The following is an 18,864-nucleotide window of genomic DNA, read 5'->3' as shown; positions in this document are numbered from 1 at the left end:
CTTTCTTGGGTTTTATTTCTCCCTCTTTGTTATTTTCCTTTTCATTACCATGTATTATTGTTACTGTTCTTTTATTTTATTTTATTTTATTTCAATTCTTAAACTGTTTTTACCTGAACCCATGAGTCTTCTCACTTTTACCCTTTCAGTTCTCTCCCCCCATCCCACTGAGGGGAGCGAGCGAGTGGCTGTGTGGTGCTCAGTTACCGGCTGGGGTTAAACCACGACAGGCCTTTCTCCACCCCTTATTCCATACCCCATTGACATCACGCTCCGGCCCCACACTATCCAATACATCCTCATGACCCACCACTCCCCTTCCCATCCTTGCTTATAATTCACAGATAGCATTCCCTCAGCCTATGGACCGCCCCTGTAAGAAGTCAATAAAATGTCCACAAATGTCCATGGACTTCATTTGGTCCATGACTTTGGGCTCCATCTCTTAGGCTGGGCACTCAGGACAGGAGAGGCGGTCTGTTGCATGGAGTTACTGGGCACCAAAGCCAGCTCAGGTCAGAACCAAGAGGTTCCCCTCGTTTTCAGTGTCCAAAGCATCACTTGTAGCATCTAGGCCACCCTTTCAGTGCCCAAAGCCTCCTTTTTAGGGCCCAAATCCTCATTTTTAGGGGCCCAAGCCCATCTTTTATTTCCCATAGCCTTTTCTTTGGGCCCATAGTTCCACCTTGAGGGTCTAAACCCTAAAGGCGGAGCTTGTCACGTGGCAACGTCTGCCAAGAAGTCTGTGGGGAGACAGTGGAGCCAGCACAGCCAATCGCATTTGAGGAGGTGGGGGCAAGGCATGAGACTGCTATGCAACCAGGCAGCCAATCAGAGGAAGCATTGCCACGGGGAAAGGCAGGCACTGATGGGAGGGGAGTGACCCCTCAGGCAGCCAATCAGAGAGGGCATCACCCAGGGGAGGGTGGGCCCCAAACCAGGGCAGAGTGACAGCCCAGATGACCAATCAGACATCATCACCTCTGGTGAAGGGCGGGCACTCTAGCACAGCAGCCTGACCACATAGGGGCCAATCAGAGGCAGCATCACCTAAGGGGAGGAGACTGACAGCCCTCCCGACCTATGCGGGTGAAGACTAAAGTGAGAAGAAGGCGGGCTCTGTCGGTGGCTAGGCCAAGCTTCAACATGGCGCAGGTGGGGCCTGCCCTGAGGGTCAGCAGCCCCTGGCCCAGGCCCGAGGCCCCCCTTCCCCCCTGTCGTGGTTTAACCCCAGCCAGCAACTAAGCACCACGCAGCCGCTCACTCACTCCCCCCCACCCAATGGGATGGGGGAGAAAATTGGGAAAACAGCCTCACAGCCTGCAGATGCACCCTTGGTAATGGAGCAACCGGAGGTAGCAGAGTGCCTCCATGGGTCAGGCATGCCTGGGAGTGGCAAGGCCGGCTGAGGTATAGGCTGCGAAGGAGCTTGACTTGGACAGGAGGAGCTTCCTTGTGTTTGGACGGACCCTCTCGGATCACCCTTCAATTACAAACAAATACCCACTGCAGGCCCACCAAAAGGCCCAGAAACCCCCTCTCTGCAGGCACTGGAGGTCCATCAACTGTTGGGCCATGCCACTGCTTCCGCCTTTGAGAATGGTTACCAAGTGGGACCCTGCATTTCATGGGGGTGTTGCAAGTAACTCTGGCCACGTTAGCCCAGGTCCCTGTGGGTGAGACATCCCAGGCGGCTGAGAGAAGAGGTCTTCAGATAGGGCAGGGTGTGACCAGGCAGCGGGGAGGTTAAGGCAGAGGAGAGGAGGGTGCGTTGTGGTGTTCGGCCAAAAGCACAGCAGGGCACCGTTGTGAGCCCTGCTGCTGGACACAGCTTTCTTGACTCATGCCCCATCCCAAATCTCTCCCCGCTGAGCTCCCAGGCGCTGCCCGTTTTCAGGGGAGCCGAGCTGGGGGTCCGAAAGGGCCCAACAGCTAATGCCCTCTGCTCCCTCCCGGTCTTACAGGGTCGCCTCCCTCCGCGAGACATGTCGTGCTACAGCCCCTGCCTGCCAGCCGCCTGCGGCCCAACCCCGCTTGCCAACAGCTGCAACGAGCCGTGCGTCATCCGGTGCGCCGACTCCAGCGTTGCGATCCAGCCCTCGCCAGTCCTGGTGACGCTGCCGGGCCCAATCCTCAGCTCCTTCCCTCAGAGCACAGCTGTGGGATCCACCGCGTCGGCTGCCGTGGGGAGCTCTCTCAGCGCTGGCAGTGTGCCCATCGCTTCTGGGGGCTCCCTGGGGCTGGGGGGCTTTGGGTGGTCCGGTCTGGGCCGTGGGCTCTGTGGGCCTCTGGGACGGGGCAATCTCTTATGCTGAAGCCCGTGGATTGCCTGCCCGTGGCCGAGCGCCAGGAGCCTCGAGGAAAGCCCTGAGAGCGTGGCCATGGTCTTGCAGAGGAGCCGAGCTCCTGCTTCTCCGCCTGCGCTGGGAGGAAGGGGCCTGCGCTGGCCTTCCGTCTCTTCCAAGGAAGCCTCTCTCTTTCCCCCTCTTGCTCTGCTTTACCTCATGCTCCCCATGAAATACCTCCTCCTTCCTTCCGTAGCAACGGGTCTAGGTGATACGATACATGATTGCCAGAGCCTTGAAGGGGAATTGGAAAAGCAGCATCCCTGCCGTGGAGGTTTTCCTTCAGATGGCAGCACTCCTCTGAGCTTTACTCAGCCTCCCAAATGCTCTCGTCTTTTCCTTTCTCCTTTGATTTTCTCATTAAAGACATTGGGCATCAGCTTTGCAAGGGAGTCGTGTTTCACTCTGCCCTCTTCTCCAGTCCCAGCCAGCTGAGTATTCAAAAGAGTTCCTCCCTTGGTAAAACTACGGTTTTCTCCGTAGTTCCTGGGCTTGAGAGGGCCTCATCGTTTGCCCCTGACATCCCATAGCAATGGAGACAAGGCCGGTTTGGGGCGAGAGCTCTTGTGGAAGGAGCCCCATTACCCATCGGGACACCTCGAAAGCCACAAAACAAAGTATGAGGGAAGCCTGAATTTTCTGTTGAATCTCCCTGTGCTGCATTGGTTACGGCAGCGACTCAACAGACTGCTGGATGAATGAGAGCCAGTGGTGGCTCTGGCTACTTTGTCAGGAACGTCTCTGTTAAGAACTCAGAAAGTGAATCCCAGGAATTTTTCATATCCACAACAGGGAGTGCCATCAGTCTGGGGAAGGAGGTCGGCAGAGCATTGTGTTTCCCAGGCCAGTCGTCCCTCCTGCTGTGGACTCCTGCCCCAGCGGCAATGTTGAATCTGCCGGTCCTCCTTGTTCACATATCTCTGCCATTACAGGCCCATGGGGTTGGCTCGGGCTGGGGAAACTACTCGGAGTGACCAGGGTGCAAGTGGTTCTGGTCCCAGCCCCCAAGGCTGTGCAGTGCTCCCTTTTGTCCAGGACAGGAATTAACCGGGCAGAGCAGAAAGAGAGGATCCCAGGGCCCTGCCATCGGTGTCCATCCCACAGTGCGCAATCCCCTACCCACCTTTCTGTTATCCACCAGGGGCAGCAAGCCTGGCCTCTGCACCGTTTCCCCCAGCTCAAGGTCTGACCTTCAAGGCACAGAGAGGCTTGGGCTCAGGGGACCAGTGCAGTGGTTTCAACTCTCTGCAGCACTGGAGCTCTGGCAGGTAAAAAGAGGAGTTGTGTGCAGTGGGGCTGGTGCCCTTCAGCTCCCTCTTCATTCCTGACTGTTAGCTGTGCTGGGAGAGAAGCAGCCTGTGACGGGATCCTGGGTGAGCGCCAGGGGGAACAGCACAGAGACACCGCAGCCAAGCCTGAGGCACATGCTCTGTCCTGGTGAAAAGTCCACCAGTCAAGTGTGAGTGACTCTTGTCCGTATGAGCTGGTGGTATCCTTCCAGAGTGCGAGGGGAACGTGGCTGGTGACAAATTAATCTCAAAGCCAGGCTCAAGTCCTTTGGAGGCGCTGAGCCACGCCGGGGTCGCTCTCCCGTGTTCCTTCCCGGGAAGGAGCGTGGGGGCTCCGCTGTTCAGTCATTTTCTGATGTGAATGCTGAGACCTATTTCCGAAAGGTCCCTGGAGCTGAGCCCAGCTGTCGGGAGAGTGGACCAGTCCCAAAAGGCAAAAGCTGGAGGCTGGCTCCTTCTCTGCCATGTCAAGAAGCAGGTTAAAAAGGTGTAGGTGTCAGGAGCAGGAGCAGGAGCAGGAGCAGGAGCAGGAACAGCAAGATCAGGAGCAGTGGCAGCAGCAGTGGCAGGAGCAGGAGCAGGAGCAGGAGAAGCAGCAGCAGGAGCAGCGGCAGCAGTGGCAGGAGCAGCAGCAGCATGCTGACGAGGTGGCCGAGTGGTGAAGGCGATGGACTGCTAATCCATTGTGCTCTGCACGCATGGGTTCGAATCCCATCCTCGTCGGTCAGCCCAACAATGGTCAGAGTTTCTGAGTGTGAGCAGCTCGATGTGTGCCCCCAAGTAAGCCTTTGTTTTGAGATGAGAGTGGCCTGAAAAGAAACTTGCAAGGGTTTGAAGTGGCTCAGGACACACCTCAACCTCTTCTGTCTCCACATAGGCAAGAGGAACAAGAAGGGAGAGGACGAAGATCCAGGGAACTCACAGGATGGTCAGCCTCTCCGCAGTCCCTGGGAAGACGATAGAGCAGAACATCTTGGAAGTAGTTTCCAAACATAGGTAGCACAGGAAGGTGGCTGGGAGTAGCAAGCATGGATTTACAAAGGAGAAGTCATGCTTAACCAAGCTGGTAGCCTTCTACAGCGAGGTGACTAGCTTGGTGGGGAAGGGAAGAGCGGTGGATGTTGTTTACCTTGCCTTCGGTAAGGCTCAACCAGCCATGGGAACAAAAACCAAAATAGGCGTAAAGCACTTCCAGTCACAGAACATTTCAGGTAAGGTATTTTGCTATGGGAGACATTGCTCTTATCTGTTCACAGAATCTCAGAATCGTTGGGGTTGCAAGGGACCTCCTGAGATCCTTTAGTCCAAGCCAACTGCTCCAGCAAGGTCAACTTGAGCTGGTTGCTTAGGACATAGTCGGGTTGGGTTTTGAGTATCTCCAAGGATGGAGACTCCACAACCTCTCTGGGCAACCTGGTCCACTGTTTGACCACCCTCACGGTAAGAAAGTGGTTTCTTGCCTTGCGATGGAATTTCACGTGTTTTAATTTGTGCCCATTGACTCTTGCGCTGCCAGTTGGTACTACTGAGAAGAGTCTGGCTCCCTCTTCATTCCCTTCCATCAGGTGTGGGAAGAATCCCAGCTCTCACAGCCTCCCCTCCTATTTCAGACTCGCCAAGCCCTTAACCGGTTTTGTGACAAAGCAGGGATCTGCAGGGAAGACCCGTGTGGAGGCAGGAGCAGCCAGCCATGCCACCAAGGGATGTGCTGTCCCGGGGGGTCAGGAGCGACTTGGCAGGGGTCAGAGGAACAGGGACGATCCAGCGTGGTTGTGAAAGGCACAGAGCTGGCTGGAGCCTCTTCCTGCCCACACGACCTCCCCTCTCTTACACACATTTGCACTTCTGCCTCCCTGGCCACCTGCCTCCCTCTCCCAATTTCCTTCGGATATCTCTTCCCCACGACCGTGGGCTTCTTGCTCTCCCCACCCTGCTCTCCTCTGGGTGCCCTTCCCAGTAGGTTTGCACTTCCAAGGATGCCTCGTGGCTCCTGCTGATCAGCACCTGTGAGCAGTGTGCCCGCACACGCCAGCAGGCAAACAAGATACGAGAAGAAGAGACTGGGGTTTGGCCAAGGGGCTCAGAGCTCAGAATGCTGCTGACCCCACCCCGCCGCCAGCCTCGCATATCCCTAAGGCCTGTGAGCCAGGTAAAGGGGACCACTGCCCCCACTGCCAGCCCAGTTGGGTCTGAATCCAGAGGCAGAGCCTGTGGGAGATGAGAAAGGGGCTGCCTGCTGCGGAGAGGTCAGCTTCTTCATGGGCACCTTAAACTCACCTGGCCAGCCTCAGGGAAGAGAAGAAGAGCAGAACTCTTTCTCATCGACAGATGAGCTTGGTGGTTTGGACAGCCCAGAAGGATCCCTTTCTCTTCAGTGGCTGCTGAACCCAGGAGCCCAGCAGAGCTCAGGCTGCCACAGCTCCACGCCCCCAGGCCCAGCCAGCAGCGAGGCTGAGCATGCCTCCCAGGAGGCACACACACACACACACACACAAATCCATGTATACGTCCCATACTGAGTCTCGTGCTGTCCTGTGGTGCTCTGTTCCTGCACTCACCACAGTTTTCCAGTACTTAAAGGCCACTACAAAGACAACGGAGACTCTCTCTTAACAGCGAGACACATGGAGAGTTCAGGGAGCAACCGGGAGAGCCTTCGCCTCGATATAAGAAAGACTTTTTTTACAGTCAGAACAATCCTTCACCGTAACGACCTCCCCAGAGCTGCGGTAGAGTCCCCAAGACTGAAGGTTTTCAAGGTGCGATTGGACAGGGCGCTAGGTAATCTCATGTAGGCTCCCTTTCCCACAAAAGGTTGGACCAGATGATCTGCTGAGGTTCCTACCAGTCGGGGTGATTCTACGATTCCATGAAAACTTGGCCTTCCTTCATTCTTTGTTTTGTGGCTTTCGAGGTGTCCCGATGGGTAATGGGGCTCCTTCCACAAGAGCTCTCGCCCCAAACCGGCCTTGTCTCCATTGCTATGGGATGTCAGGGGCAAACGACGAGGCCCTCTCAAGCCCAGGAACTACGGAGAAAACCGTAGTTTTACCAAGGGAGGAACTCTTTTGGATACTCAGCTGGCTGGGACTGGAGAAGAGGGCAGAGTGAAACACGACTCCCTTGCAAAGCTGATGCCCAATGTCTTTAATGAGAAAATCAAAGGAGAAAGGAAAAGACGAGAGCATTTGGGAGGCTGAGTAAAGCTCCGAGGAGTGCTGCCATCTGAAGGAAAACCTCCACGGCAGGGATGCTTCTTTTCCAATTCCCCTTCAAGGCTCTGGCAATCATGTATCGTATCACCTAGACCCGTTGCTACGGAAGGAAGGAGGAGGTATTTCATGGGGAGCATGAGGTAAAGCAGAGCAAGAGGGGGAAAGAGAGAGGCTTCCTTGGAAGAGACGGAAGGCCAGCGCAGGCCCCTTCCTCCCAGCGCAGGCGGAGAAGCAGGAGCTCGGCTCCTCTGCAGACCATGGCCACGCTCTCAGGGCTTTCCTCGAGGCTCCTGGCGCTCGGCCACGGGCAGGCAATCCACGGGCTTCAGCATAAGAGATTGCCCCGTCCCAGAGGCCCACAGAGCCCACGGCCCAGACCGGACCACCCAAAGCCCCCCAGCCCCAGGGAGCCCCCGGAAGCGATGGGCACACTGCCAGCGCTGAGAGAGCTCCCCACGGCAGCCGACGCGGTGGATCCCACAGCTGTGCTCTGAGGGAAGGAGCTGAGGATTGGGCCCGGCAGCGTCACCAGGACTGGCGAGGGCTGGATCGCAACGCTGGAGTCGGCGCACCGGATGACGCACGGCTCGTTGCAGCTGTTGGCAAGCGGGGTTGGGCCGCAGGCGGCTGGCAGGCAGGGGCTGTAGCACGACATGTCTCGCGGAGGGAGGCGACCCTGTAAGACCGGGAGGGAGCAGAGGGCATTAGCTGTTGGGCCCTTTCGGACCCCCAGCTCGGCTCCCCTGAAAACGGGCAGCGCCTGGGAGCTCAGCGGGGAGAGATTTGGGATGGGGCATGAGTCAAGAAAGCTGTGTCCAGCAGCAGGGCTCACAACGGTGCCCTGATGTGCTTTTGGCCGAACACCACAACGCACCCTCCTCTCCTCTGCCTTAACCTCCCCGCTGCCTGGTCACACCCTGCCCTATCTGAAGACCTCTTCTCTCAGCCGCCTGGGATGTCTCACCCACAGGGACCTGGGCTAACGTGGCCAGATTTACTTGCAACACCCCCATGAAATGCAGGGTCCCACTTGGTAACCATTCTCAAAGGCGGAAGCAGTGGCATGGCCCAACAGTTGATGGACCTCCAGTGTCTGCAGAGAGGGGGTTTCTGGGCCTGCAGTGGGTATTTGTTTGTAATTGAAGGGTGATCCGAGAGGGTCCGTCCAAACACAAGGAAGCTCCTCCTGTCCAAGTCAAGCTCCTTCGCAGCCTATACCTCAGCCGGCCTTGCCGCTCCCAGGCATGCCTGACCCATGGAGGCACTCTGCTACCTCCGGTTGCTCCATTACCAAGGGTGCGTCTGCAGGCTGTGAGGCTATTTCACAACAGTCCTTCTGCTCAGCCTTGAAGGCTTGGTAGGGAAGGCGCTCCAGAGAGAGCCCTCAGTAAGCCCCCTCCCAGTATGAGGAACTGGATGCCAGGTTTTTCAGATGGGTTGAGCGTAGCCTTGATGCCATGGCCTTAGTCAGGGAAAGATTTCCTACTGCAGACCAAGAGGCTCCCCCTCCTCTTGGCGTCAGGCTGTGTACCTACCTCCTGATCATCAGCCCTTGTACCAGCATCAGTGTGTTCACTCAGACAAACAGGTCTCCTTCTCCCCCCTCCCCGCCCTCGAGACCCCTACTCTTGTCAGGTCAGGCTCCTCTCGCCCACTTCTCTCAGGAGGGGACATGTCTGAGTAAAACGCAACAGGGCTCCTGAAGACAGCAGCCACTACGGCAGAAGACGTCTATGGTGGGACTAGCTCTCCTGAGGAAGCTCCTCGTCAGGCCAATAGTGCAAAGGGAGCATTGCCGAACTGCGGATGGCAGAGGAAGTGCCCAGTCATTGGTTAGAGAGTGCTGGCCGTACGTCCTGAGCCTTGGAAAGAACCGCTGCTGGCAAAGAAACCAACCCATGCCCTGTTTCACATCCTAGACCATTCACCGAGGACAAGGGAGGCAAAATGCATGCAGCCCTCTCCACAAAAACTGTCCTGCCAACCGAGGAGACGAGAGGCAAAATGAACTGAGACTTACCAACTTCCCAGAGCAGAGGAAGGCACGAGGAGAGGACAGAGGAGCTGGGAGTTGGGCACACTTTTATACAGCGGGCCAGAGCCCCAGGGGAGCTGAAAAATGACACAAACATGAAGCATGTTGAGAAACAGCAATTTTGGCTTCTCAAAGCTCTGCCGGTAGATGAAAGACATGCCTCCTTTGCCTGAAATGCTTGGCTCCCCTTTCATCCTGGGTAGCACTGAAGTGATTTTGTTGATAGCAATTATGTTTCTTCCCCAGACCAAGGCTCGTTTGAGGTCTCATTCCAGCAGCAGATTCAGGTCACGAGTAGGTGTTGTGCACGTCCTGCCCTTCCTGGGGAACACGGCCACCACTCACTTAGGACTTTGCCTGTGGAGCACGCCTGAAGGCCACTCAGAAGGGTCTCTCTTTGATGGGCTGAGGCTGACCCGGAGCAACACCAGTGCCTGCAGGCTGTGGAGCTGCTCAGCGCCCAGCCAAGCCTCTGCAGGATGGCTGTTCCGCTGAGGGACAGAGAACGGAGGAGACTCAGATCCGCGGGGTGACTGGAAGGTGGTGGTCAAACAAGGCCCTCCTGCAGTCTGGAGAGAAACCCCGTTGTGTACAGGGATGGGGACGCTGAGGCCGTTGCTGGAGTGGATGAGGGTACTCGGTGGCCGATCTCTGCTCCCCCCCCGGGCCTCGGTGATGCACACACTTGCCAGCCATGCAAAGGGAGCCCAGCAGTTGAGCTGTCGTCTTCAGTCAGGAAAGGCCAGAGTGTTTTCTTTGGGAACTGCACAGCCCTTGCCTCGCCTGCCAGGACTTTACTCATTACTCTCCTGAGGAGAAGCAACGGCTCAACGTGGCCCTGGAGAGCAGTGAAGGAGCCTGCTGACTCGTGCCTGAAAGTGAGCCATCACCAAGTGGACCGGTTTGCTTCGGCGCAGTCTTCCCAAACAACACTCATCTTTGCATCGTTGCTGGGTGCTCGTTCAGGTCGCTGACCCAGAGGGTCTGGCTTGTTTTTCCTGGCTCAGGGACGGATTGGCACATTTAATTGCAAGGTGGCACCAGCAGACCACCTCGGAGTCACCTGTGAGTCACCAAAAAGTGCCGAGGCACTATGAGAGACCTCAGCTCCACCTCGGTGCGAATCATCCGTGCACTGGCGTGAGGGGCTCTGGGGGAAATGGATTCAGATGTGCAGAGGACCCTAGGCGCAACCTCATGTCCGCATTCCTGCAGAAATGCAGCTTTTTGTACAGTGTTGTCATCACATCATGGCTGTTAGCATCTTGCCCAACCGCTTGGTGACTCCTTGAAATCCTGTCATGCTCCTTGGTGAAACTGCAGCCAAAGGAGGACATCATGGACGTGCCCTGACGTTCCCACTCCCGAACAATTCTGGAGCACAGACCAAATTGAGGGAAGTTGCCACCTCTATGTGTCCAGGGCCTGGGGAGCCTGCTTTTTTGACGGACCGGTGTGACAGACCACCGGACTGAGGCTGCAGCCACTGAGTGGCACCAGATGGTGCTCCCTGCTGCCCTACGAGACATAGAGGAGACTGGGCCAGTCGGTCTGGGAAGGTTGGGGGGGAGCTCAAAGGCCAGGCACGTGTCGCCAGCCCTGAGAGCTGCCTGGAAAAAGCCTCTGACTACCCACGCTGCTTGGGAAGGTGGGCCACGCTCTCACCCGGGCGGCCGTGCTGTTTGGGGGAAGGGTCTTGGGAGGGGATCGTTGTTTTGTCCTGCAGAGGACAGATGGCTCTGTCTCGCTTCTGCTGTCATTTCCAGCAGGGCCATGCTCTGGGGCTGTTGTGCCATCCTGCCAGGACGGTCGACCCAGTGCCGCAGCTCACAGCAGAAACGCACTCACTGCGTACAGGCAGAAACAGGTCCCAGGAGTCAGTATGGCACCAGGGTGGGAGGCAGCCACCCGCGGCTCTTTTCCAGGTGGAACTGGAAGCGCACTGACAAAGCAGCCAGTGATGCTCCCTCCTGAAAGGCTCCGAGAGGAACTTGCGAGGCACATGCGAGGCACTCAAGCCCCAGCGTGTCCTCAGCTGAAGGGCAGGAAGCAGCTGCCTATCTCTTCCAGCCCCCAGAGCCCCAAGGTGTGGCCCTTTGAGATGTGGCCCAGCCCCGCAGAAGAGGCACGGGTTGCCCACAGCAAACTCCACGGGGGAAGCCGCCAGCAGGAACCAGCCACGAGGGGAACTCCCCGAATGGGACGACCTGCCTGTCGTGGCTTAACCCTAGCCGGCAACTGAGCACCACGCAGCCGCTCACTCACCTCCCTCACAGTGGCATGGGGGAGAGAATCAGAAGGGTAAAAGTGAGAAAACTCGTGGGCTGAGATAAAGGCAGTTTAATAGGTAAAGCAAAAGCCGTGCACGCAGGCAAAGCAAAACAAGGGATTCATTCACTACTTCCCATCGGCAGGCAGGTGTTCCGCCTCCATCTCCAGGAAAGCAGGGCTCCATCACGCATAACGGTTACTTGGGAAGACAAACGCCATCACTCCGAACGTCCCCCCCTTCCTTCTTCTTCCCCCAGCTTTATATGCTGAGCATGACATCATATGGTCTGGATTATCCCTTTTGTCAGTTGGGGTCAGCTGTCCCAGCTGTGTCTCCTCCCAACTTCTTGTGCACCCCCAGCCTACTCGCTGGTGGGGTGGTGTGAGAAGCAGAAAAGGCCTTGACTCTGTAGAAGCACTGCTCAGCAGTAACGAAAGCATCTCAGCATTATCAACGCTGTTTTCAGCACAAATCCAAAACATAGCCCCATAGTAGCTACTATGAAGAAAATTAACTCTATCCCAGCCAAACCCAGCACACTGCCCTACGGCTGCTCTGTTCCCGGATGGTGCACTAATGGAGGAGCGCTCAAACTACTGATGTGCACCAGCACGTGCCAAAGGCCACGGTGGGTGAGGGGAGAAGTTGAGTACAGCCTTGCTGTTCGTCCCTCCCTGCTCTCCCTTCTGGCAATTGAGAGGCCATGCAAAGAGGAGCAGACGCCAGGACAGACACTCTGCTCCTCACGTAGCCTCCTTTGCCACCAGACAGGAGCATGACACAGCCCGTCACACCTCCGCTACAGCAGGCAGTGAGTACCATTGCTGGGCTGCTCTCCTCCTTGGCCTGCCACCCTGCCCCGCTGCTGGATGCGGGAAGGGTGGCGAGGCATTCCTCTGCCGCATGAGGAGCCTGGCATTTGCTGTGCCTGAGCAAAGCTGAGGCAGCGGGAGAGGGCACATGCATCCACCTGCCTCAGCAGCCATGTGGTAACACCTGAGGGCAGGAAGCGGACAGCACAGGCCCATCCTTGCTCCGCAAGATGCCTTCTGCTTTGAACTGCAGCCACAAGAGGACATGTCCTTCCCAGGGCTGGCAAGGCAACCGAAAGTGAAGAGCACCCTCAGTCAAATGCCTATGAGTTTACTCCTCAGCCACTTTGACCTTGCACCCTTGGGGCTGACTACCCACTTTGAGAATGACAGTTTTGAGAACGAGAATTGACAGATTTCCACAGAACAAGATTCCCCCCCCCCGCCCCCTTCCCCTTTTTTCCTTTGTTTTGGGGCCACCGGGCCACCTCTAGGAATGCTCCCAGTGCCCCCACCCCTTCACACAGCGGCGCTTCTCTCCATCTCACAGAGGGTCCTTCCTTGGCCTTCACCTTCCAACCACCTCTGGGCTTCTGAGTCCCCTCCTTTCCGTCTCCCTCGGCCAGACAAGCATCCAGCTGGGGCTTGGCTGATTGCTGAGCCCTTCCGTGGCCCTGCGGGGCCTTGTGTTTCTCAGGGTCAGCCTCAGCCCTTCAACAGGAGACCCACGTGAGTGGCCTTCATCAGGAGTGCTCCGCAGCTGAAGGCCTGACTGAGAGTGGTAGTCATGTTCCCCAGCAAGGATGTGCACAACCCACACACAGGCCCTGGAGCTACTGAAACCCTTTCCTGGGAACTGGCATGGGACCTCAAATGACCCTTGCTTTGAGGAGCCAGCATCTAATGCATCACTGTGCTCTCGCCCAATAGGGAAATGCAAGCCAGACCTTTCAGATGAAAGAGACAAGCTCTTCATCTCTTGGCTGCGCTTTGCAAGCCTCAAATTGCTGTTGGTCAAAGTGCTTCACGCAGAAGGTGTGTTCCAGCTCTCCTGAGGCGCTGGCTCGCCATATAAAAAGCCTGTGCCACTCCAGGCCCTTCCATCCAAATCTCTTCCCTTGCTCTCCACGGTGAACTTGGTAAGTCTGAACTCACTCCTTCTCTTCCTGCTGCTAGGATTTCTGTCACGGGAACTGCTTCCCTTCTGTGCGTGGTCCTTCTGATATGTGGTCCAGGCTTGAAAACACATTGTGCTTCCCTCTTCCGGGAGGTGAGGTGGTGAGGGAAGAGGGCAGGCTTCAGTCCCTTCCGAGAGGGACTGGGCTCTTTTGTAGCAGCGGCTCGGCTGAAGCCTGAGGCTGAACGACCAGTACCATCTCACCGGTCATCAGGTACTTCCTCCCCCAAAGACAGTGCAGCGACATGCCTTGGTCACTCTTGGCGTGGAAAGGAACTTTGCAGGGAGATCTGGCCCTACGCAGGCGCTGCCCGTTTTCAGGGGAGCCGAGCTGGGGGTCCGAAAGGGCCCAACAGCTAATGCCCTCTGCTCCCTCCCGGTCTTACAGGGTCGCCTCCCTCCGTGAGACATGTCGTGCTACAGCCCCTGCCTGCCAGCCGCCTGCGGCCCAACCCCGCTTGCCAACAGCTGCAACGAGCCGTGCGTCATCCGGTGCGCCGACTCCAGCGTTGCGATCCAGCCCTCGCCAGTCCTGGTGACGCTGCCGGGCCCAATCCTCAGCTCCTTCCCTCAGAGCACAGCTGTGGGATCCACCGCGTCGGCTGCCGTGGGGAGCTCTCTCAGCGCTGGCAGTGTGCCCATCGCTTCTGGGGGCTCCCTGGGGCTGGGGGGCTTTGGGTGGTCCGGTCTGGGCCGTGGGCTCTGTGGGCCTCTGGGACGGGGCAATCTCTTATGCTGAAGCCCGTGGATTGCCTGCCCATGGCCGAGCGCCAGGAGCCTCGAGGAAAGCCCTGGAGCGGGCCCTGAGAGCGTGGCCATGGTCTGCAGAGGACCCGAGCTCCCGCTTCTCCGCCTGCGCTGGGAGGAAGGGGGCTGCACTGGCCTTCCGTCTCTTCCAAGGAAGCCTCTCTCTTTCCCCCTCTTGCTCTGCTTTAGCTCATGCTCCCCATGAAATACCTCCTCCTTCCTTCTGTAGCAACGGGTCTAGGTGATACGATACATGATTGCCAGAGCCTTGAAGGGGAATTGGAAAAGAAGCATCCCTGCCGTGGAGGTTTTCCTACAGATGGCAGCACTCCTCGGAGCTTTACTCAGCCTCCCAAATGCTCTCGTCTTTTCCTTTCTCCTTGGATTTTCTCATTAAAGACATTGGGCATCAGCTTTGCAAGGGAGTCGTGTTTCATTCTCCCCTCTTCTCCAGTCCCAGCCAGCTGAGTATCCAAAAGAGTTCCTCCCTTGGTAAAACTACGGTTTTCTCCGTAGTTCCTGGGTTTGAGAGGGCCTCGTCATTTGCCCCTGACATCCCATAGCAATGGAGACAAGGCCGGTTTGGGGCGAGAGCTCTTGTGGAAGGAGCCCCATTACCCATCGGGACACCTCGAAAGCCACAAAACAAAGTATGAGGGAAGCCCGAATTTTCTGTTGAATCTCCCTGTGCTGCATTGGTTACGGCAGCGACTCAACAGGCTGCTGGATGAATGAGAGCCAATGGTGGCGCTGGCTACTTTGTCAGGAACGTCTCTGTTAAGAACTCAGAAAGTGAATCCCAGGAATTTTTCATATCCACAACAGGGAGTGCCATCAGTCTGGGGAAGGAGGTCGGCAGAGCATTGTGTTTCCCAGGCCAGTCGTCCCTCCTGCTGTGGACTCCTGCCCCAGCGGCAATGTTGAATCTGCCGGTCCTCCTTGTTCACATATCTCTGCCATTACAGGCCCATGGGGTTGGCTCGGGCTGGGGAAACTACTCGGAGTGACCAGGGTGCAAGTGGTTCTGGTCCCAGCCCCCAAGGCTGTGCAGTGCTCCCTTTTGTCCAGGACAGGAATTAACCGGGCAGAGCAGAAAGAGAGGATCCCAGGGCCCTGCCATCGGTGTCCATCCCACAGTGCGCAATCCCCTACCCACCTTCCTGTTATCCACCAGGGGCAGCAAGCCTGGCCTCTGCACCGTTTCCCCCAGCTCAAGGTCTGACCTTCAAGGCACAGAGAGGCTTGGGCTCAGGGGACCAGTGCAGTGGTTTCAACTCTCTGCAGCACTGGAGCTCTGGCAGGTAAAAAGAGGAGTTGTGTGCAGTGGGGCTGGTGCCCCTCAGCTCCCTCTTCATTCCTGTCTCCCCACAGACTTCTTGGCAGACGTTGCCACGCGTCGAGCTCCGCCTTTAGGGTTTAGACCCTCAAGGTGGAACTATGGGCCCAAAGAAAAGTCTATGGGAAATGAAAGATGGGCTTGGGCCCCTAAAAATGAGGATTTGGGCCCTAAAAAGGAGGCTTTGGGCACTGAAAGGGTGGCCTAGATGCTACAAGTGATGCTTTGGACACTGAAAACGAGGGGAACCTCTTGGTTCTGACCTGAGCTGGCTTTGGTGCCCAGTAACTCCATGCAACAGACCGCCTCTCCTGTCCTGAGTGCCCAGCCTAAGAGATGGAGCCCAAAGTCATGGACCAAATGAAGTCCATGGACATTTGTGGACATTTTATTGACTTCTTACAGGGGCGGTCCATAGGCTGAGGGAATGCTATCTGTGAATTATAAGCAAGGATGGGAAGGGGAGTGGTGGGTCATGAGGATGTATTGGATAGTGTGGGGCCGGAGCGTGATGTCAATGGGGTATGGAATAAGGGGTGGAGAAAGGCCTGTCGTGGTTTAACCCCAGCCGGTAACTGAGCACCACACAGCCACTCGCTCGCTCCCCTCAGTGGGATGGGGGGAGAGAACTGAAAGGGTAAAAGTGAGAAGACTCATGGGTTCAGGTAAAAACAGTTTAAGAATTGAAATAAAATAAAATAAAATAAAAGAACAGTAACAATAATACATGGTAATGAAAAGGAAAATAACAAAGAGGGAGAAATAAAACCCAAGAAAGATGAGTGATGGAAATGAAAACAATTGCTCACCACCAACTGACCAATGCCCAGCCAGTCCCCGAGCAGCGGCCCCCCGGCCAACCTCCCCCCCCAGCTTTATTGCTAAGCATGAAAACATATGGTCTGGAATATGCATTTGGTCAGTTGGGGTCAGCTGTCCAACCTGTGTCCCCTCCCAACTTCTCGTGCACCCCCAGCCTGCGCACTGGTGGGGTGGGGTGAGAAGCAGAAAAGGCCTTGACGCTGTGTAAGCACTGCTCAGCAGTAACGAAAACACCCCTGGGTTATCCACACTGTTTCCAGCACCATATTGCTCTTCACAACTACCGGAAAGGAGGTGTCGTGTCCCAAAGTTGGAGCATCTCAGGTTTGTGGATTTCCTTTGTCAGAATTAAGGTGAAACGACACCAGGGGACTTCAAACAACAATGAACATTTATTCAACCTAGCTAACCTTGCCCAAGTACACGTGAACTTATCAATATGAACCTTGCAACATGTCATTAAGCTGCTGTTTGAAAAGACAAGGGAGGTATAGAAAAAGAAATGGAAAAAGGAACATGAAACTGTATCAGAAGGAGAGCCCTCCCGTTGAGTCACGAGGTTCAGAGCAGACCCCTTGCTTTCTGAACTCCTTCTCAAAGAGGAGCCCAGGGGCGGCTAGATCCACTCCTAGTGTCAGACTTGGTCAACAGTTTATGTTTAAAAGGATGAGGTGTAGGCACTGTGGAAAAGACAGAAGGAAAAGAGGGAGAGAGAGAAAGAAAGAAAGAAAGAAAGAAAGAAAGAGAGAGAGAAGAAAAGGGTTTCACCAGTCCTCAGTCCAGTGTTGGTCCAGCCAGCGTAGAGATCCAGTTCCAGAGAGCGCGCACTGAGAACTTGTTCTCCCTTCTTTTATAGTGTGTTAGTTGATGGTCTCGACATGCGCAGTTCCCATTCCCAGGGTTCTCTGGAATCGGTTGGTGAGCTTCGGGGGGGTTCATTGTGGAGTTGCCTCTTTTTCCCTGGTGGCATGACCGCTTAAGATAGAAGCACAGTCCCATCCTCCGCGGGGCCTCCTCCTCCAGGCACATATGCTGTGCTCCTTCTCCTGGTCACTTAAGATAAGGAATTGCGGCTTTGGAGAAGTACGGTCCCACCCTCCGTGGGGCCCTCTCCTCCGGCCACATTGTCCTGTTCACAAAACTCCAGCATTTTTACAGAGGCCGTTTCTTCCACCAAAGTTCCTTAACGAATGTTTGAGACATTGACTGTAATTTGTCAGACCGTCACAGGAGGTTGTAGTGAGATGGGTGCTGGTCTCTTCTGTCAGGTGGCTGGAGATAGGACGAGAGGAAATGGCCTCAAGTTGCGGCAGGGGAGGTTTAGATTGGATATTAGGAAAAATTTCTTTACTGAGAGGTTGTCAGGTATTGGAACAGGCTGCCCAGGGAAGTGGTTGAGTCACCATCCCTGGAGGTATTCAAAAAGTGGGTAGACAAGGCACTTCAGGACATGGTTTAGTGGGCATCGTTGATGGTTGGACTCGATGATCTTGAAGGTCTTTTCCAACCTAAATGATTCTATGATTCTGTGACTTGGGAGGGTCTGTACCAGCCCTGTGCCCTTGTGCTCTCTCTAGTTAGTGCACAACAGGAGGAGGGTGGAAAAATACCTGTGGCAGAGCCTGCCATACCTGCAGGACACTCAAGCCACGGCTTCCAGGTTCATCAGTGAGCCACAACCCCCAGGGTCCCTCTTGTGGCAGCCTGGCCCCAGTCCCCGCCACTGCATTGGCAGCAAGGGGCAGCCCTGTGGCTGCCAGAGCCCCAGCTGCCCCAAGGAGGGTCCTCGGTGCAGGTGAGCTCTCTGAGAGCCTTGCTCAGTCCCACCGCCCTCGGCTACTGTCCTTCCCTGGGGTCAGGCCTGCTGAGGGGTAGGACGGTGTGCAGCCAAGCTGGCAGGGCTGCTGGGAGCGTGCTGGGGAGCAGAGGTCTGACAGGAGCTCTGTGCCTAGGGCTTGCTGCATGGCACCTGAGGAACCTGAGCAGGCAGAAGCTGTGGGATACCTGCAATAGTGAGTAGGGGCAGTGCTGTGCTGTCCGCGGCTGGTGGGACAGGGGACAGGGCCTGGGCAGGGTGCCGTGGTCTGGAGGGGACTCCTGGGGGTCTCTGCAGGCAGTGGGGGTTCATGCTCCGCTTCCTTCTCTTGCAGCCCTCCTGCCCTTGGGGAAAGACACTGAACTCTTGGTCAGGACTCTGGCAGCTGAGGTGATCTTCGTCCTGACAAGAGAGATGACAAGATCAGGATGGAGCCTGCGGTCACTGTGCTGCTGGCCCCGGTGACCCCTGCAGAAGTGAAATTTCCCTCTAGAAGACTGCTGTATTCAAATAAATCATTTTTTTGAATAAAGCTGGAACAACAAGCCCAGTCCCATGCTGTCCTTCCCATGGAGACCACCCAGAGTGTGCTGAGCAGACAGTGACATTCCTGGCTTGTGCTGCTGCCTGCAGGACAGCACACCAGGACCCAGGGTGTCCTTGCAGCAAAGCCACAGCTACCCCGCTAGACCACAGAACCCGGAGGGGAGAAGGAGAGAAGCTTTAGCCCAGCCTGCCCCTCCTGAGACATCTCAGGGCACGCAAAGGCACCCGTGCTCTGCCAAGCTGGCAAATCGTCATTTGTCCTGACATCAAAACCCTCTCTTTTACAGGGGAGGTGTGCTGGTTTGGGCTGGGATAGAGTTAATTTTCTTCACAATAGCTGGCATGGGGCTACGTTTTGAGCAGGAACAAGGGGTTATACCAGATGTCCCGAGTGGGGACAGCACAAAACCACATAAGCCAAGTGGGGCAGGAACAAATCTGCCTCCAGCCAC

At 56.1% G+C, this 18,864-nt stretch overlaps 1 non-coding gene across 1 annotated transcript; it reads left to right on the top strand.

Annotated features, from left to right (window-relative positions):
* The first annotated feature begins 4,275 nt into the window (after positions 1-4,275).
* TRNAS-GCU (transfer RNA serine (anticodon GCU)) lies at positions 4,276-4,357 on the top strand. The gene has a single exon. It is a non-coding gene; the product is annotated as a tRNA-Ser (tRNA).
* The last annotated feature ends 14,507 nt before the right edge of the window (positions 4,358-18,864 follow it).

The sequence above is a fragment of the Harpia harpyja genome, chromosome 14 (genome assembly GCF_026419915.1).
Source record: "Harpia harpyja isolate bHarHar1 chromosome 14, bHarHar1 primary haplotype, whole genome shotgun sequence".
NCBI lineage: Eukaryota > Metazoa > Chordata > Aves > Accipitriformes > Accipitridae > Harpia > Harpia harpyja.
The sequence above is the reverse complement of the archived record's forward strand: the minus strand, read 5'-3'. Positions and strand labels throughout refer to the sequence as shown.